The sequence below is a fragment of the Vanessa atalanta genome, chromosome 25, assembly GCF_905147765.1.
Source record: "Vanessa atalanta chromosome 25, ilVanAtal1.2, whole genome shotgun sequence".
Taxonomy (NCBI): Eukaryota; Metazoa; Arthropoda; class Insecta; order Lepidoptera; family Nymphalidae; genus Vanessa; species Vanessa atalanta.
Window position 1 is genome coordinate 929,311 of NC_061895.1, and position 12,453 is coordinate 941,763.

General features: G+C 34.4%; 1 protein-coding gene across 7 annotated transcripts in view; it reads left to right on the forward strand.

The window, feature by feature from the left end:
* The first annotated feature begins 2,549 nt into the window (after nucleotides 1-2,549).
* LOC125073659 (muscle calcium channel subunit alpha-1) overlaps nucleotides 2,550-12,453 on the forward strand; it is a 98,939-nt gene continuing 89,035 nt past the window's right edge. For all 7 annotated transcript variants that reach the window (XR_007120056.1, XM_047684585.1, XM_047684582.1 and 4 more), the window contains exon 1: nucleotides 2,550-2,845. The gene's annotated coding sequence lies outside the window, so the exon portion shown is untranslated. The remainder of the gene's footprint in view (nucleotides 2,846-12,453) is intronic.

Here is a 12,453-nt window from a genome sequence, read left to right on the forward strand (position 1 = left end):
ATCCGTGTATTATTATGGGCTACCAGATGATAAGTATCACTGCCAATATACATCGGTACTGCAATAAATATTAATCCTTTCTCATATCACCAAAGCGTGGCACTTTGCCTTTCCTTGTGCCTTTGTTACACTGGCTCACTCGCTCTTAAAACAAATTCACAACATTACTAAGGATTTCTGTTTCGCAGTAGAACAAAGTCAAAGTCAAAGTCAAAAATCTTTATTCAATATAGAAGTGTTTGCACTTGCTTATTGATTGTCAAAAATCTACCACCGGTTCGGAATTTAGCACCTCGGACCTGAGAACCGGCGAAAGAAACTCAGCGGGATATGTTTTTTTTTATTTTTTTTAACCATTTTCCATGTAGGAAAACATAAAATTACTATACAATTATGTACGTAGTATGATTAAATATTACAACAAGCGTTTATTACGGAATCCGTTACTTTTATATAACATATCTATAAATATAAAGCGAAATACCACTCACCGATTAATCACGAAATCTCAGAAACTACAACATCTACAAACTTGATATTAGGAAGGTTCCTTAAAGGGTGCAGACATCCGCTAAGAACAAATTTTACGAAACTCGACCCCTAGTGGGGTTAAACGGGTGTTGGAAGCTTATGTTTTATTATTGAAGCAGAAGTTCGCCCATACAGAACAGTACGTAAAAACGCAAGCATAATATGTTCGCCTAAAACAATAAATGTTCCCAAAGCAATAATGTTATTTGTACTTTATGGAAATTAAAAACGGCGTCAACAAAGTAATAGCTAGTAACGCAAATTCAATTTATATTAATTAAGGAATGTCACGCGATCGGAATTAAGGGAATTCAAATTTATACACAGTACTGGAATTTTTTTGATATAATGTGAATTTTATGTAGTAACAAGGTAGTAAGTATAAAATATAATTCAAGTCGTTCTTTGTTCAATTAGGCTCATAAAAGGACTTTTGAATCGTCATGACACAGTGTTGAATTAAATGTAGACTTATACCGGTTCGGGAAGTGGATTCTACCGAGAAGAACCGGCAAGAAACTCATTAGTTGCTATTTTCAACCAGTTCAATTACAAGTAGGTCAATAAAGTACGATTGAATGTATATATATCATGCACGTTTCTTATAATTAACAAGTTTTACTCCGTACACCGGTATATTCGTAATAAGAGGGATGAAACTAGGGTTTGTCGAAATGGCCCAATGGCTAGATCATATCAATCTTACGATGAGATTGCGGGTTCCAGTCAGAGCAAGCTTCACAGAGCTTTCATGTGTATATTAATTTTGTGTATATATTTCCACAACACGCTCGGCGTTGAGGAACATTCTGAGGATGTGTAGTTAGACATGTCAGGTGAAATTTGTATTCAATAATATGCAGTGGAGCAGCGTGGTGGCCGTGAGCACAATTTTTTTTCTATGAGCCCTACCCGAAATTTGATCTCATGACCTCTGAGTGTGCATCCATATAAGCTAGCCATTGGACCAACGCGGCAAACAAAACGGATTTAATATAATATACCGACACGAGATAAGAGAAATAACAAGCGCGGTACAACTGCGTGTATGTTAGTGACAATAGAGACTGAAGTACAATTGAAATAAACTTGTATAGCTATAGATCGACACTATCGGTAGAGCCATGCATTGTGGACGGACATACGCCACACATGTATACATTATACAAATTATTTCATCATAATGATAACGCTTATGTAACATTTCATCCAGTAACAGATTACTTATTTTTTGGTTCGTGTGACCTAATCGTAAATACTCTACCGTCTAGAGACACTGGCGTTGTGTAAAAATACTAACTAATTATTGTATTGTCAACCTTGAGAACCAAAATGATCCCTTTTGCCTACTGTTACTCTGGCTCATCCTACACTAAAACAAAAATGCAGCAATCAGGTCAGAATTGCTGCTGTTTTACGAAGACAAATATAAATAGAATATTATTTGGTCTAGTTCAAAGTTTCTTTTTTATTTTGAATGAATGGATAAAAATTCTTAGAATCATACAGATCGTCTATTCTGAATATAATTATACTTAGTATAATTATACAGAAATATGAACACGTAAATTCGTTTCCTACAAAGTACGCGTAGCTCTACGCGCACTGCGTAGAGGCCCTACGTTTGCTACGCCCCGGAACAGTTTGTTGACAACAATATTAAGTTAAGATAATTACTATATATAAAGTTAAGACATATATTTTATTAAGAAGACACATAATTAAACGTTAATTATGAAGCGTTCTTAATCTTCTGAACGTCAACAAAATAAGGTGTCGGGAACATAAATTATCATTTACGTGAAATTACGGAATGCGAGAGATTAATTATTCAAGTCAAACGAATGAGCTTGCTTGACAGCTCAAAAAAAACGTGCGTGCAACGAGTGCGTTGCCATTTCGAAAATAATTCATTGCGTTCCGAAATGAGGTCAGGCTTAACGGGTGAAGTTGCAGCGCTGCGCACGCCGCACGACCGAGTGAAGTTGACGCGGACTGCGGCTGCGCGGCTCGCTGTGTGCCGCCCAACTTGCGCCAAAAGCACGACCACCGCATCTCCAATTAAAAAAAATAATAAAAAAATAAAAACTCCCCGTTCGAGGCGTATTCCATTCCAGAAGAATACGGGTTTAAATTAAAATAAACATGGCGTGCTGTACGCGTTCGCCGCGACTCCGGCCGATCTAGCGACCGTCTCAATATGTTTCTCCGAGATTGGACTTAAGTTTTATGAATAGTGTTAGTTGATTTCTTGTGTGCACTGTGTGGTGGGAACGTGTGTTTTAGCCCTAATTGATTTTAATGAATACCCTGTGTAAGTACTATTTTTTTTTTTAAATCTTTAAATATGTACAAATAAATACAATTGTATAATTTTATAAATAGTAATAATGACGTTAGTTATTCTGTAGCCAAATTATTTCATCAGAACACAATCGTCGGACGTGGATAGTACCATCATTTAAGAGGAGTCACAAATGTTTAATTGCTTCATCGTTAGTTAAGATCATTTGATTATACCGTCGTTGTCGTTGTCGTTAATACAATGTACTCGTTAAAATATCTTCATAATATTGTAAATCGGTTATTTGTTTGATTTATCTTTAAAATGTTACTAAAAACAATAAAACAATATATATGTGATTAATTAGTCACGCTAATATATATTTTTTAATAATTTATATTCAAGACGAAGATGTTTACGAAATTTAAAAACAGAATCAAGTTTTTGTTGTACTAAATTTATTTAACTATAATTTATAAGCTTACTTAAAACTGAATTCCGTTAGAAATTTAAGAAAATTATACTTTTTTTTTAAAATACCCTATAGGTACCTTAGTTTGTTTGCCTAATTTAGTAGCACAATGTTTTGTAATAACAAACATTTTAATATATAAAAAAACATGCCTACTTTTTAGTACATTATTTACACACACATAGAACATTAGATGTGTTTTGGATAAAACCTCTTTTTGTAATATTCTATGTTCGAAATTTAAAATATTTTAAAATTAAACATGTGTGGTCAGCCTTAAATCAATGTTTTTTTTATACATATTTTATAAAATACAAAAATAAATTCTGAATTCAAAATATTCATAAATAAAAATAATTTTAAATTATATACGCATGTGCAGCGTAAAATCAATGTATTTTTTTAAATTATTTTGTATAAAATACGAAAAGAATTCTAAATTCAAAATTTCGCAACGGATATTTTTAAAGAACTCCGTATTCATACTTTCAAGGTATAGAATTTCACAAGCATTAAGCTATTAGTATCGGTTATCAAATACCTTCTAATCGTTAACGCCTGAGAGAATTTATCGATTTAATCCAGAGTTACTCTTGTGTAAAGATGCTGTAAGGAAAACCTTTTTATCTTCATATTTATGAGTCTGTGATAAAGTCAAGACACTACGTAAAATATAGGCTAATAGCCTTCCTTCAAATGTACTTACTATCTTATTAACAAATTATTAATTATTATATACATTACCGGGAATTTGTATTCGCTTTTATTGCTTCACTTGAATATTCCACGCGCTCCATCAGCCGTTTGTAATTTATAATATGATGTTTAACAGAACTTACTCTAAATTACTTTTATAAGTAAAGTCGTTAATTTTAACATTTCCTTAATTTAAATTTATTTTTTGGCATTGGTATGCGAACGGGCAAATAGGCCACCTGATGGTATGGTCTCCACTGCTGGTAGACATTGGCGCCATAAGAAATTCTAACCATTCCTTACATCGCCAATACGCCACCAACCAGGCGAACTAAAACGGTATGTTCCTTGGGCCTGTAGTTTCACTGGCTCACTAACCCTTCAAACCCAAATACAAGAATACTTTGTATTACCCAGACGTGGTCGCACAAGGCCTTAATACCGAGAAAATTAATTGATACATAAGATCAATATCAAAGAATATGATGATCAGGTAAATAGTCTATATGGGTCAGTAAGTGGTGACCCTCTATAAAAATAAACACTCTAAGAACTATTAATAGCTCCTACTTATTACGTGGGATTTAAGTTGACTGTTGACTTGTTGATAAAAGCTGACTCTTAAATAAAAGTAAATAGTGAGTGGATCGTACCCACACAGATGTGTAAAAAGACTTACCATCGGTAAAATTTCTGTGACCCGATTTGTAAAGTTAGTGCCAATGTATTTAAGCGAAGGCGAAGGCTGACTGTGTGCAGTCTAATATACTCGTCGGCGGTTTTTCCGAACCGATACGACTTGAGAGAAATGAGACTCCTGCTCGTTTGTATAACATAAAAAAAACGCAATACAAAGCTTAAAGTACAAATAATGATGTATAGGTGGTACCCAGGTGGGTTGCACAAAGTCCTACCACAAGTAAACAATATCTATTTTAAACAAAACAAGAAAATTCTTAATGGATTTTAGTGCAACTTAGAATATTGATAGGTCATATCTTAGATCAACCTTATTAATATGTCTTGTGATAATTACAGTCTATATATGTGCCAAGGTTGGGCAAATGTCTCCATTTATATTTGAAAAGGAGATTTGGACCCAATTCACGAGATACACATTTGATAAATTGTCTGGGCCCACAATCTTGTTCGAGTTTCACACTCAAAACCCAGTGCCATCTCGGTTCTTATCGTATAAAAGTTAAGAGTGGAGCTCGTTTTAACAAAACCAGGTCAAACAGCCAGACAAATGATCGTTAGTCATATCGAAAACGACGTTTACTGTCAGCGATTTCATCAAAGGAAATTTACAAAATGTTTCGAATCGATAGTGTCTTCAAAGGAGTCACGCGAAAATGGAACTTAATGACTAAGGAAACGTACTATCAAGTAATCTTTTGATATCAGATCTCAATTTTGTTTGTATGTATGTAGGGGGGTAGCCTCCGGAACTAAACATAGGAATTTTAAAAAAATAATCTGGTAGGAAGAAAGAAAGATAATTATAAAAAGTATTAAACAAAATCCTGACAAGTTTTTATTTTTAAATCAACAAATGATATTCTATTTAATCTGTATAAAATAAATGAAAAAAGAGATTTGATAAGCAATGGTAGCAATCATGTCCTAAATAGGTATACCAAGCAAGTTGGGTTCCAAATCTGTACTGTAACCATTACACCAATTACCATATTTCTAATTCATAAAATGATGAGCTTAAATACAGCTTAATTTGACGACCTCCGTGATCGAGTAGTGTGTACACCGGTTTTCATGGGTACGCCACTCCGAGGTCCCGGGTTCGATTCCCGGCCGAGTCGATGTAGAAAAAGTTCATTAGTTTTCTACGTTGTCTTGGGTCTGGGTGTTTGTGGTACCGTCGTTACTTCTGATTTCCATAACACAAGTGCTTTAGCTACTTACATTGGGATCAGAGTAATGTATGTGATGTTGTCCAATATTTATTTATTTATTATTATTTATAAATACAATTTTTCATCCTAAGTTTCGCCATAAGAGGTGATGAATTTTCAAAATACTTCTGCCATCTGATCTGTTTTAAATTCATCAATATAAGCCTAAACATTTTTAATATAAAAAATGACGAATTTCCATACGAAGAGTTATCCCCCATTCCACCCACGTAGGTGATGAATTTTGAAATATCCTGTATTACTCAACTTAATTTTATAAAAAAAACCTGTGCGAAATTTCTACCTGATACCAGTGAAATAGATTCTGGTGTTCGCCAGAGTTCTAAATTCGGACATAATCATTATAGAAAACTAAAGAGACCAATGTATGAATTTGCCTTCTTTGAATATATTTTAGTGATAACAATTATGCTCTTCAATAGCTATTAAATAAAAAATAAAAAACGTCTTTTTCCATATATATACAAATACCATTTGTACATTATTTTCACCAGAACTTTTTACTTACTTGGTAGTAGAGCTTTGTGCAAGTCTGGGTAGGTACCACCCATTCATCAGATATTCTACCGCCAAACAACAGTACTCAGTATTGTTGTGTTCCGGTTTGTAGGGTTACTGAATCAGTGTAACTAAAGACACAGGGGACATACCATGTTAGTTCTCAAGGTTGGTGGCACATTAGCGATGTAAAGAATGGTCAATATTTCTTACAGCCCCATTGTCTAAGCACGATGGTGACCACTTACATCATCATACAATACTATTAATAAAAACCAGATTCCTTTATTGGTAATTCTTGTAGCCCTGTCGAACAAAATTAGGTCAAAAGCAAACTATGAAGTAACTATTTAGTGCAAGACCATATATTTACCTTATTTACGTATTTTCCTCATCATAATGACCCGACCGTTTTTGTCCTCGACGACATTCTCAAGGGATGTGACATCTACGCAGGAAATTTTATAGTGCATTAGTGTGTGTGCAGTAACACTCGTAATCCAAGTAACTTTAACAATGCGATGGGACAGAAAGTATTAAGGTATTTTCCAAGAATCGAGAGTGTTAACGCAAATCAATCATAAGATTTCGGGTGTCTTAACCGGCGTTTGAGCTGAGATAGCCCAGTGGTTAGAACGTGTGCATCTTAACCGATGATCGCGGATTCAAACCCCGGCACACTGTATTTTCATGTGCTTAGTTTGTGTTTTCAATTCATCTCGTACTCGGCGGTGAAAGAAAACATCGTGAGGAAACCTGCAAGTATCTAATTTCAACGAAATTCTGCCACATATTCCACCAACCTGTATTGGAGCAATGTGGTGGAATATACTCCAAAATTTCTCCTCAAAGAGAGAGAAGGCCTTAGCCCAGCAATGGGAAATTTACAGGCTGTTACTGACCCGACGTTTAAACCCTGGAAATTAAGGTCGGCCTTTTAAGGTAGCCATTAAATCAAGAAGGCTCAGATATACAAAAGAGTGTCGTTTTTAAATAAAATAAGTAGGTAAAACGGTTAATATACCACCATAAGTGGTCACTACTGCCGATAGACATTGGCGCTGTAAGAATCTTAAATTTACATCGCCAATGCACTCCATTCATTCTTTACCAATGTATCATTTACAATCCATTGTAAAAAATACATTGGTAAAGAAGGCATATTATTCGATACAAGAGTATATTGATGATAAAAAAGCGTGGAGTTAATGCTTGTTGACTTCCAGGCAGGAGACATAACATACATATATAATTGTATATAACTAACATGACTGTAATTTTTAGATATTGGAAAACAGTAACTACTGAGTTTCTTGCCGGTATTTTCGGTAGAATCTACATTCCGAACCGGTGGTAGCTTTACTTTAAATAGTTTGTTAAATGAAAATTCAAAAGTGCTTGTAAAAGTCTACTTGAATAAAGTATATTTTGATGTGATTTTGATATTTCTATAACATATCGATATATGATAACAATCGTATATAAAATACAATTATACTGTAGATATTTGCATCGCCATTTTTGTAATTCCCATTCGTGGTTTATCGTCGATCGCTCAATCACAATTGTCTTCAAATTGAAGCCGATGCTGGCGACAGTATCGATACGATTAAATTGCGCCCGATATATTTTATTTTTCATTTAACATGACTACGTTTGTTTGATCGAATGTCGAAAAATATTTTAATATCTTATCTGTATGTATGTTTTATTTCGAACTAATATTATGTAACTTTTTTCTTCGATATGACAAAGATATTAAAAAATAGTCAAATAAAAAAAAAAACGTTTTTTTATGAAACCTCTTTTTATTATAACTATTTCGTATTCTAAATTCAAAACGTTTATTAATTACTAGACATGCCTAGCAGTTTTATTTGTATTCCATATATGAATTATATATCTCTCTGCGTCACGTGAAGGCTACGGAACGTGCCGTTATGAGACTACGACCAATTTCTTTAATGCCTGTCTCTCTTTTTATTTAATGTTTCATACAGTTTGATGATGGATGCTTGAGCATGGAATAAATAGAAAAGATAGAGTTAAATTCCCGACTAACGTGCTTTCCGAGGCATAGCAGGGTATACAATACTAATTTACGGATTCATTCATTTTTACTAGTCCAATCGGCTTGAACCCAGGACCTTCGATTATGTGAGATTATAAATTAACCACTAGGACATCGAGACGGCGTACTAATAACGCGACACTGTCAAGGGTCCTTCCTCTAATGACAGCGTGACCCTCGCACCTCTCAACAGCCACTCGCTGCTTTACAATGTTCTTTACGTGTGATAATTATTAAAACACTATTTTTTAATTGTTTATAAACTTAAGGAAAGTTTTTTAATCTGTGTTTATTTTATGAAGATGTAAATTTTGCTTGGTTGCTTCTCTGGAGTTACTGGTCTGGTTTGAATTGTTTTTTTTTTGCGTTAGACACTATAGAAACCTCATACATTTATATACATACAGCCTTATTAGTTGTTATTGACCATTTAGTTGGTCTAGTGGTTAAAAAGTAATTGGGTTTTCTATTGGCAAAACTCAGTAATAGCCCGTAGTCTGGAAGATAGAAGTTTGTACACTCTCGTGCCGCGGTAAGCACTTAAAGCCGTTGGTCTTGCGCCTCAATTCTTTTCGGTCGTGTCGGATTTACCGGCCCATCGGATTATTAAAGTTAGGGAATAGTCTGTATCTGTGTTTACGCGCACAATTGTGCACTGTGATATGTCTTGTATAGTTAGTTGATCAATATTTATTTATATATGTATATTACAAAACTGTATACATATCATTACAGGACATGGTTGTCCCAATTCGATATTACAGCACGTTTAACATTATTTAAAATAAGTCTACGTTATATATGACACAGTCCAAGTGGCTATAGTTGTCACTACACTCAGGCTGCAATAAAACATCTACCCTGTCGGCTATGACGGTGAGGGTACGTAACGTGCGCGTCAGTGGCGCCTCCTTGAGCAACTTGTTTCGTCCGTTGGGCACCGCTAGCAACGACGGTCGATGTCTCCGCCACACATATCTATCTGGGGCGCACAGACTCTATCTAAAATACCAGATGAATAATTAAAAGGCAAAAAATACAAAATATGATAATAAACTCTTTGGGACCTAATGAAAAATTACAAAAAAAGCAGTAATCTTACGTACACAATATTATGAAAAGTTATTATCAATAAAAAGAAAAGAGATAAAAGAATGAATGTGAGCGGAAGAGGAAGCTTCTCGTAACACGGATATAAGAGCTATTATCAATCAGTCACTGGAAACGTCCTTGAAATTAAGTCAATTTATTCCGTTCAATATACTTCTAGAAATTTATTATATATAACTACGCTCAGTCACTTTGAGCTGTGTACTTAAAGAGACTGAAGTCATTGTTGACAACAATTATTTTACGTAACAAACCTTAATGGCAAATGTTTGATCGCGTTAATTCATATATATACATATAATATGCCACTACATAGTATAAGGGGTAAACCAATATAACAATTTTTTTCCTTACCTTTTACGAAAATTAATGGCTTATTTACAAAACGTTCTTAAGCAATTCAGAATTAATCCTTATCCAATGAAGTACCTTTAATACATAGTTGATTTGATACAGATCAATAGGGCCTTTAAAAGCATGTTATTTAAATTAATATTTTCGAAGATACTACTGATTTAAAATGCAGAGACATAGCGGTTTGTATTGTCTAAATACAAAAAACTATGAAGACATTCTGTAGCATATTTAGTATCAGCATTGGACCCGTGCGAAGTCGGGGCGGGTCGCTAGTATTTAATATTAAACTTCAATTGACGCCCTTTGGGGGTAAATTCGTCTAGTGTGCCGTGACGGCAAACTGCTTGACGCTCTATTATGTCGTCATAATCCTCTCCTCCATTACTCACTACTTCTTTATGCCTCGGTTTGTTACTAAATATTAATCAAAGCATAACAGACAAACAAACAAGACAAATTTATCTCATCTGAGAGCGTCCCGTCACATTAATTTTTTAAATATATGAGTTACTAAATACAAATTGTCTGCTGTGATATGTTGCCAGTATTTATCGTTTTAATAAATCGGAGAAAACATTTCTTATATTTCGAATCGTCGTAAAAACTCTTTCGAAACCTCAAGTCCAGATATATGATAAAATTTCAACAATATACAGAGTTCAGAGTGGCATAATCTCGGTGTCGAGTGCCCTCCGCATAATGAGGGCTTGCGCGATCTGATGACATTTCATTGTGCTCCCTGACCTTATTATGTATGTAGTTATTGGATACATACAGTTTCATTTTAGGTAATCAATATTAACTGTTATTGGATTAAGAATAAATTTATTATTGATACAATGAATTTAATCTAAAGAAGATACTTTGTGCAAGCCCGTCTGGGTAGGTATCACCCACTCATCAGATATTCTACCGCCAAATAACAGCACACTATATTGTTGTGTTTCAGTTAGAAGAGCCAGTGTAATCACAGGCACAAAGACATAATGTGAATGAATATTCGCAATTATTATTATTATTCTTAACTCTCTTATTAGCTTTTATGAAATATTCGCTTTCCCGGGTTTAGTGTACACAGATCTATAATAACATTTTCATTAGTATTCGATTTATATTTTATATAAATATATATTATCTGTGTATTCATGGATCTGTCATCGCGAGTGACACGCGAAAGCGCGGGAAAAGAGGAGATATAAAATGGATACGCGGTGAAGACGGTGTGTGTGCACAGCGAGCCGATATTTAAATATAATATTTATTTTATCTAATTGGTAAATCGACCTTACACGTGAACATTTTTTTTATGGCATTGGTTGGCGGACGTGCATATGGGCTACCTGATGGTAAGTGGTCACCACCGCCCATAGACAAAGGCGCTATAAGAAATATTAACCATTCCTTACATCACCTATGCGCCACCAACCTTGGGAACTAAGATGTTATGTCCCTTGTGCCTGTAGTTACACTGTCTCATTCATTCTTCAAATTGGAACGCAACAATAGTGACGGCTGTTTTGGTGTAGAATATCAGATGAGTGAGTACCCAGACGGTCAGCACAAAGTCCTACAACCGAGAAAAGTTTTTATTGTAATGGTGAATTGAAAAAAAAAAACTCTGATGAACCAATATACATAAAACTTGTACCAGAAGATGCAACACCTTTCAGAGAAGGTATTAGTATATAATATTATTACATAAATATAATTTTAAATTGTTTGTAATTATTATAAAGATTATCGCTAAATAGTCCAAACTTACGAGAGCGTTAACAAACTAGTTAGCACAAGGTTAAATTTCCAGAAGTAAAACTTCAAAGAACCGAACGCTTCGCTGACTGTTAATAGCGCAGAGAACAGTTCGCTATGTTTTTTTAAATTGTTCGTAGCTTTCATCTTTAATATCTTGTATTTTATTTCGCTTTGTAAATTAAATAGTAATCGATCGTTTGTGTCAAATATAATTCGACAATATTTGCGTATTCTTACTAAAAATCAAGTTTGAATTTCGATGTTATTTTAGTATATGTGTTAATTTACGGCTGAAATTATTATTGTTTTCTATCCAAGATTTAAATTGGTCTAATATATGATAATCTTTAATCTGCGTCATAATAATGAAATAAATTGTCATATGTTTCACTAAAGATATAAATGTCAAACCATATTTAAATCAAGCCTTGTACATTTGTCATGTGTTCCTAGTAGCATTATGCACAAAGGACATAACATCTTAGTTCTCAAGGTTGGTGGCGCATTGGCGATCTAAGGAATGGTTTTTATTTCTTACAGCGCTATTGTCTGTGGGCGTTGGTGATCACTTACCATCAGATTGCCCATTTGTTCGTCCGCCAACCGATAACATAAAAAAAACATCTTCATTCCAAAGGTTGGCGGGGCGTTGGCGATGTAAGGTTAAAATTTTGCCAGCGTCATTGTCTATGGACGAAGGTGACACTAATCAGACCCCTAACCCCGTCTGCTTAACAAACCTAAAAAA